Source organism: Drosophila willistoni, chromosome 3R (genome assembly GCF_018902025.1).
Source record: "Drosophila willistoni isolate 14030-0811.24 chromosome 3R, UCI_dwil_1.1, whole genome shotgun sequence".
In the NCBI taxonomy this organism is placed as follows: Eukaryota; Metazoa; Arthropoda; class Insecta; order Diptera; family Drosophilidae; genus Drosophila; species Drosophila willistoni.
Genome location: NC_061086.1, coordinates 33,721,005 through 33,730,338, shown reverse-complemented (window position 1 = coordinate 33,730,338; position 9,334 = coordinate 33,721,005).

The following is a 9,334-nucleotide window of genomic DNA, read 5'->3' as shown; positions in this document are numbered from 1 at the left end:
TTGAAAACTTTGAAGAATATTAAAACTTTTATAGCATACTTTCTGGCAATAATCCAAATAATCGGTCATTTCTTGCAGTGCAGGAGAGCATAACAAATCAAAATGTGCAAATGTTCTAGACAAATTTTTACCATAGCCTTGACACAGACACACACACACACACATATGAATATAGCAAAGTTATTAGGGGTTGGGGTATGCTTAAGTAAATTTTTGAGCTGGTAAACGGCTATGCCACTTGGCAGCATAATTGTAGTGGCGCATTCAATCTTGTAGCCGAGTGGTCATGGACGTGGACCACCAACCGTCAACACGACCAGTAAAGCAATTTAAGCCAAGCAATTTCATGCCTGTCTCTCTGGGTTTTAATTATCCAAAGCACCGAGACACACACACAAACACACTAGCAGTCTCTCACACACACATAAATACTCACCTATTAAGGCGGTTTGTATGTTTGTGTGAGTGTGTTTGTTTCAGCTGTTAATTGTCAAGTTTTTGGCTGAAATGTCGCTGCCAATTTATCAGGCGTTCCTACACAGCAGGCGGTCTGCACTGCAGCCTGTTCCATTGCCACAGTGTTCCATTAAAAAAACCAAAGCAATGAGAACAAGACCAACTGTGCTTGCCTATTGCAGATGACCGTTTTACCAAAGTTCCACTTCCATTTGCTTGTATATGAGTGGGTGTATCTGTGTGTGTGTGGGCCAGTGCGTGTTGGAGTAGGCAAATGTTTAAATTTGTGGTCTTTTTACCTGTTTGCATCTCAAGTGGCCAGAGGCGGTACAGCAACACACACACACGCGCGCAATGAGGGGTAGAGTAAGAGAGAGAGAGACAAAGGTAAACGAAAGGAAACGGAAGCCGACATTGACACACTTTGAAATTAACATGAGACCATGTTCAGGCTCAGGCTCAGTCAGGCTAAGACTCAGGACCCAACCAGGCCCAGGCTCTAAACAATCTTAAATGCCTGCCAGCATAGCCTAGCCCTGTTCTCGTTGCTTTATGGTGCTTTTACTGTTGTTGTTGTTGTTGCTGTTGTTGTCAGCGTTTACCTGTCCACCCATTTCGTGTTGATTTTTTTTTGTTCTTATTTCGCTAGCAGCATATAAGTGCGACCACTAAACGTTTTTAGAGCTAAGACTCGTTTTTTGGTCGGTCACATGTTAACTTGGCACGGCAACGGAGGATTATTTGCAACTACATCTCCTCCCGTTATCCCCCTTCACCCACCCATATCTCAAGCCCATTTTTGGTTATCATTGGTCTCGTTGCTCCCGCTTTTGTGGGACCTTCCGTGCCAGCCACATACTCGTCGCTAAAGTGAGGTTTATTCTCTTGGCAATGGCAACTTGTTTAGAGCAACATGAAATTAAGTAATTTCACTGTATTGTTTTGTTGCTTTGTTGCAGCAACAACAATGCCAATTGAGAACAATAAAAATAAGCAAACAAAAGAAAAGAAAAAACCACCAAAAATTTAATGAAACATTTCTATCTATCTGCAGTGAGTCGCCTTTTTTTTAGCAGACGTTGTCCGAGTTGTACGATAAAAATAAGCTCATCCGAGTTCGGACTTTTCGTTGAAAAACGTGATAATTAAATTACAGCTTAAATTTTTCTGTTATTCTAAAAAGGGGCTGGTTTAATTTTTATGTGGACTTCAATGTAAACTCATGTAATATAAATTATATTAAAAGAATGAATATCTAAACATGAACCAGCCGAAAGCCTTAGCAGCTATGGCTGTCCTCCCTGTAGCTATAGATTTATCTATAAGCTAACATTGTACAAATAAATAAATAAATAATACAATTCCCTTTTTATTTCTCTTCCCAATCCTAAATAAGATCAGAAGAAAGTTGAAATGGAGAAATATTATATATGCGTGAAATACTTCTTCTTAAGGAGTTTCAAACTAAATTCTCTAAGAAATCCAATAGCAGAATTAGAGTAAAACCTGTAATTAGATTTATTTTCATCATCTAGTATTTTCCTTACTTTTATCGCTCTTTGTTTCTCTCGATCTCTTACTCTCCCTCTTTTTATGTTTTTCAAATCTTTTGTAGAAACTCATTTCGCATAATCATGAATACTGGATGCTGCAATTAGAAACGAAATTCTCTATTATCCAAAACTATTAAAAATTCCTCACATTGAAATTCGCTTTGAGAGCCGAGCAATGACAAAAAGCGTAGAGCAATTCGTCGACCCCCTTTCCAAAAATTAGGAATGCCAGAAGTGTGCTGAAGCATGGGACGATGGTGAGATGGCGCCGTGTCAGGTGCAGATGCAGGTGCGGCCTCCATGAGGAGAGAGAGTGGAAGGATACATTCCAAATTGCAGCACATAGGGCATACAGAGTAGACGACCAGGTGAACAAGCCGTTAACTCTTCCACACCTACCCGGCCCGGGTATGGTATCCTTCGACGCGAGATTAAATCAGCTAACTGCCACCACCACCTGCCATAGACCCCTCTGTCTTTGCCTCTGCCTCTGACCATTTTTGTGCTTCTTTTAAAGTATGCAAGACTGTCATGCATGGCATAGTAGTATTCGTGGGCGTGGCATGGGGCTTGTCTGTGTAATTTAGTGTTATTTTTTAAGCACTTTTCTTTTATGCTTTGCACTGCACATACAAACACAATTTTATTGTTTGTTTCATTTGTCTTCTTTTTTGTTTTCTTCTTCTTCTTTTGTTTTTTGCTTTATTTTTGGGCAGCAAGCGCCGCCACCGCAGAATCACGTGAGAAATTACACATGTCCTCGAAATGTTTTTCACGACTGTTTCCTAGCCCTTCTCCTGCATTACATTTACCATTCGAAAAATTATATTTCAATCTGCATGTGAAATCCGAACTATTCGTTTTCCTTTTCTCATTTTGATTTTCTTGTTTTTTTGTTTATTTTGTAGTTTTATCGCTTGTTTCTTTTGGTTGATTTTCCTGCAAATTTATGCCCTGCTAAATTAAAATTGTCCCATGTCCTAGATGAGATGAGATCTGCGCATTTTTCTCTCGTGGCAAAAAGGAAAAAAAAAAAACACAATCAAGAGGAAAGCCAAAACCATTGCAGAGGTTTCTGTGTAATTATTTCCATTTTTGAGGGTCATTTCACAATTGATACCTACCACCCACTCAGAGGCCAAACAATTGAACAAACAAACCAAAACAAAGTAATAAGATTTTTGGCCCCATAAAATGAATCTGAATTCATCCACCGAACCGGACTTTGGCCCATACCAACCTGCAACAAACATTGAGCATTTCCAATGCTCTGTACTTAATATTATTATCAATACTAAAGTCTGTAAATATTTATCTTTTATCACAACAGTTTATTATCTATTTATAAACTTTAAAAGATTTATTTAGCTAACTTTATCTTATGTAATATAACTCATGTATTTTATCTACATTTGTATGGCTCATTAAAGATAAAAAAGGTTTATATAGTGGGATATCTTGACTTTCAGTATTTAGCCTCACAAATTAGTCAAATAAATTAGTGAATGAATCTTAGATCCGACAATCGAGAGGTCTACATAATCATACTTATATTTTTAGAATTTACAACATTCCAAAATGGCTATAAAATTATATAATATTTGCATATGTAGGCTTTACAACAAATTACATAGACAAATAGCTAATAAATGACTTTGGAAGTGACAATGGTAATGATTGCTTATAATGACGTCTAAAGCTAATTGCCAAACAGGTAACAAATCAATTTATAACTGTTGAAACCATTCATAGTCCAAATAATCACCTATTAAAAATAGAGAAAGATTAGTCAAACCTCAAAGCAATCTCTGTAACAAAATGTTTCCAATTAAGTCTTTTGACTGACTTTGCGTTTTTTATTTGCAGTGATTAAAAAAAAAAAACAATAAATAGAAAACAAATGTGAGCTTTGAATGTCATAGTTAAGCTCATAAATACTTTCCACAAAAACAGGAAATCAATTGCCTCGAAATATATTTCCTTTTTAGGCCATAGAAAAACAATTATCCTAGTGTCTGCATTATTAATTATTATTATTTTCCGTTTAAACTTTCATTGACCTGATCTGGGATAGAGTATCAAGTAGTTTTGGGCCAATATGTTGCACATATGCAAACTAAATACTAGCCAAACGGACGGCATAATAACAATTATTGCCCCGACGGCCCAATTTGGGTTGTAGCTCTTGGCCTGGTCGGGGGTGTAAAATAGACAGCGGAAACTGAAAATTTCATTGATTTTGGCAAACGGCAATGGCTGTGACGACGACGGAAGCCATGGTAAAAACCAACTAACAAAAAAACAAAAAGACAAAAAAAAACCAACCAGTCAGCATTCGGCAGTGGCCCAAAAATGTTTACTAGGCCAGGCCAGGCTAGGACAGGCCACTTGACTGTGGTAATTTATCTCTTGGACGACCCCACATTGACGTGGGTGCTTGGAATGGGACCTTCATTTTCTGTAATATATATATATATGTATGTGTGTGTGTGTGTGTGGTATTTGTGTGAGGTCTAGGCTAAGGTTATGACATGCAAAAAATAAAAAAAAAAACAAAATTTGTTTAAACAAAAGAGCAAATGCGGTTGCTAGTTGGATTTGTATCTGTATCTGCATCTGCGGCACTTTTAAATGTTTTAAGATAAGACCAAAGAAATGTTTGCCAAACCCAAAAGACAACCATTTACCTTATCAAAGAATAAATACCCTTACAATTTTGTGTCCATACAATAAAGTCGTTCTTAATTCAAAAATTTAATTCTTTTACTTATAGAGTTTCTTCTTCTGCAATAAAAACCTTTTACAATATCAATCAGACCGCTTTCTCAGTTTATCAGTGAATATTTTAACTAATTTCTGAACAATCCTTATTGTGAAAGCTATGTAAACTTATGGCCGATCTTAGCACAAATTTATCAATTAAAACTCTTACAATTAGTTTTACGATTACAGTCAATGCAAGATTATACTAATTCCAAAAAAAGGTTCATATTAAAGAGGCAACAACTAAGATCAACTTGTTATATATGTATGTATACTCACTTCCTAATATTGTACAAATATTCCAATATATTCTCAAAGCTCAAGTAACTTTTATGAAATTTTGGCACTAATAAAACCTGGAATAAAATTTTTGAGGTAACTATTTGAGATATATAAAACTTTAGACACCTTTACGGAAATTTCAAATTCTTTCTGTATTTTTAGTTAGTTTTAGTTGAATTTAAGACTTTCCTTATTTGGTAAAGAGTATTTCAACATTTGACATTTGTATGTACATATGTACATACAGATGATTTTGAATGAATCAGATAAGCCCAATGCGTTTTTTCTTTTTCTTTATCATAGTTTTGCAGACGTCACAGCATGCATAAATACAAACAAATGTTTGTGTCTGTGTGTATGTATCTTTATTTTCCCCAAGCCGATTGTCATTTAAAACTCAAATTTTATTTAATTTGATTTGGCGTTTTGTCAACAATGTCAGCATTTGGCCAATTTAAAGTATTTTTTCAATTTGCAATTAAAATACAATTGGTAATTATGCATCAACTAAGCTGAGACAAGACAAGTTGCTGTCCGTTTATTTTTATCCATGTGAATAATTATTCAAACCACTTGGTTTTTGACGTTTTGTACATAAATACGTATATGCATACATATATGTATATTAGGTAATTACTGTTATCAGGTGTGTGATTTTCTTCTTCACTTTGCCTGCAGTGCGGCAACTGGCAAACAGCCTCAGCTCTTTCAGCTTCATGACATAATTTAGCTATTTAATTTTTGCTTTACTTTGATATAGACAACAACAACAACAAGAAGAAACTTCAGTTTGTCAGTGACTTTGGTGGAACGTCATGGGGCGACATGAGCGTCATTTTGCTGCACTTGTGTGTCGAGTTCAATTGAGTTCAAGGCATTTAAATTGTTCAGACATCAGCAGCAAAAACACAAAAAAAAAAAAAAAACAATTTGCAACTATATGTATATATCTTACTTTTGTACATATGTGTATATAAGTATATCTTTTGCTACACACATATCACACTATTCAGGTGTATGTAGTCATTTGTAGTTGCAGTTCATCTACAACATGGAAACCACAAATTTTGCGCCACATAAAATAACCACAAAACAAAAAACATATACAAAAACAATCGCGAACCAAAAAAAAAAGAAAAGAAAATAAAATAAACCAACCGCCACTTCCAGGCAATATTTTCGCTAGCAGCATTTAATCCAACTAATTGCTATTAATAAAGCAAAAACCAACAAAATAAAACAGCACTAACGTCATTCAGATGCTACTACATACTACCAACTTGGGTGGCCGTTACTTGGAAAGCTTAGACGTAAGCCAAGATGACTACAAATTGGTATTTGCTAGATTGTTACAATAGGCCCTTACTCTCGTTTGTTAATGGAAAGTTTGGCCAGTCCAAAACCGAAAAAAAACTAAATCTTATTGTTGGCCATGTGAATTTTTGGTTAACCAGATGGGGGAAGTCATTTCTATTTTCCTCTCAATGCTTTTCTGGCTTTCCCACACCTGTTGATAGCCACGTTGTAGGTGTCTTCACTGCATTCCATTTGCTTAACATGGAGGGCATGGAGTAAAAACATTTCTTGGGATATCGCACATATTGTACATTCAATAGGCAATTCAAATTTATACCATTTAATGTAAATAATTGTTCAAGCTGGTGGCAATTAAACACGCGCGAATCTTTACCATCACCATACCAAATGAAACTGAAATAAAAGTTAGTCATCTAACGACTATCAAATACTCTAACAAAAGGGTCTATCTCCAAGTCTTCCAGTAAAGGTAGGAACAACAAAAAAGTTTAATCAAAAGAAGAAATGAAAAGTTTAATCAAAAGCGCAATTAATTTTTATGAATTTGGAGGATACTCTGCTGTTCCTCACATTCCTATTCCTTTGATTAACAATCTTGGGCGATTAAAATATTAATCTGAGGCAATCTTTTGGAGTTTTAAAAAAAAAATCTCTCAGTAAGTTATTAAAGCCAAAATAGTTGTAATTCTTCAAATGGTTAGGGTAAATTGTTTCCCTTTTTTTCTTGTTTCCTTGGCAAAGCTTAACAAAATATTTCGAGCCGCCAATGAAGGCGGCATGTGGCATGCGATGCAATGCAACATTTTGCCAATGCCACTGTCAGTTGCAACAGCAACAGCAGCAACAGCAGCAAACATAAATACGCGAACAACTTGGAAATACAGGAAACAGCAGCAGCAACAACTGCATATAAATTTTGAGGCGAAGGCTCCGAGCTGAAGCTGGAGCTGGGAAACGTGCGAGTCAAGCGGGTATACAGCAACAACCAACATCTGGCTAACCACTTGAAGCACTTTCGTTTTCATCTAAGCGTCACTCGCGTGGAAAGCGCCGCACCAGCGCCCGCTTGATGTTGGTTTGTTTGTTGTTGTAGCTGCTAGTTCATGTTGTTGTTATTGCTAGTTGGTTTGATTGTCGGAGTAATGTAATGCGCGCGCATCTTGAAGATACACCATGGCATGCAAATGTGTTGGCCCCATCCTGCCTCTCTCTCTCTCTCTCCTTTTTCTCTATCTCTATCTCAGTCTGTGTCGATAGCTACTCTCTGATATCAATCAGCTGTGACGAGTGAAGTTGTCCAACTGTTCAGGCCATTTGTCTAATTGTTGAGTTTCTCGAACTGCAACCAACTTCAAGTCGATTGCCGATCGTCAGTCAAACACACATATTGCTTTGTCTATCTATGATGCAATTGCAATTGAATAACAGCAACATCCACTGCAGCAGCTACATCAGCAGCAACAGCAGCAATATTCAAGGTCCCGCGACCCGAACTTTAGATTTCTCCCGTCATCTTTAGTGATTTACGTGCTCATTATTCTCTTTTGGCATGTCCAATTTGGCAAACAACAAAAAATTGACCCGCAACGCTTCCGTTGATTGTCATCGGATGCGTACAAAAAATGTTATTTCAATTAAATTTCCAAAACATATTTCTATAATTTGCAATCCCTGGGAAAGTTCACACAAACAGACGCAAGCACACACTTACACAAGGTTTTTCACCCAAAAGAAAGATACACACGAAATGTTTATTGCTTTACGACTTAGATTGTGCAAGCGATTTTCTGATTTTGATTATCGTTCGTCATCGTTAGGCTACAAGACATCAACAACAACGCGGCGCCCGTTAATTGTAAAACAGCAACATCAATAGTAATACCAATAACAACAAAAACCACAACAACAATATCCACACCAACAGCGACAAGGAACAACCAACAACAAATGCCTACGCCCACAACCAAATAAATTGACAAGCCGCCTCCAGCCGCGTCTTTTTGGCCTTAAATGATCAATCGGCCTTACAAACAAAGAGACGACTGCAATGCATGGATTGAGGCTGAGAGTTTGCCAGAGTTTGTCGATGATGCTTTAACAACTTCCCCATTGGCTTTTTGTGGGCTTTGGCCCATGCCAGTATAACAAAATGACTTATGAGTTTTGTGCATCAACACGGAATTCAAGTTGCTGCAAAGTCAGCTGCTGTTGCTGCTGTAATGAAAACGAAAGTAACTCGTACTCGCAGCAATACAAAAGTTGAGCTCATTTACTTGATGTTTAGGCCAGACATCACACAGCATATCATTCATACTGTAGCGTGTAGTGAATTATGCGCATTGATTAACTCTTAATCGTTATAGGACTGATTTTACATTGATTTCACGCTAGATTGCCAATTGTGATGTGGTTAATTATATATTTAAATGGCATGCCAAATGCCAGAATGACATATGTATGTGTTAAAAAATGAGACTTGAACACTGGCCATAGTTCTAGCTGTGAAACTGATACTAGTTAAGTTATTTCTACGTAATATTAAAACTTCCATTTAAATTGTATCAGCACTAACTAGAATTATCTAACAATAGTCACTTAGTCTTTGTAGTATACAAATGTAATCAAATATAAATTAGTGGTTGTAATGCAAATTCTTGCGGTTTTGCGAGAGTTGTAACTGAAGTTTATAACAACTTTAGATGATCAGTAGATTAAGCAATTTTACCGCTCATAAGAGCCATTAAGTCAATAGTTTTAGCTTATGGCAAACTAATAATTAATAGTTCAATTATCTGCCACAAATGTGTTTAATAGATTTTACGCATCAGTTATGTTTGTGTATTTCAACTTATTGGAAAACCCTCGTTTAATTGTTTCCTCTTAACAGTTAATCAAGACCACGAGCGTCTAACTATTCTAAAACCATGATCTTATATCATAGTCTTATGTCATTTTTGCAATGC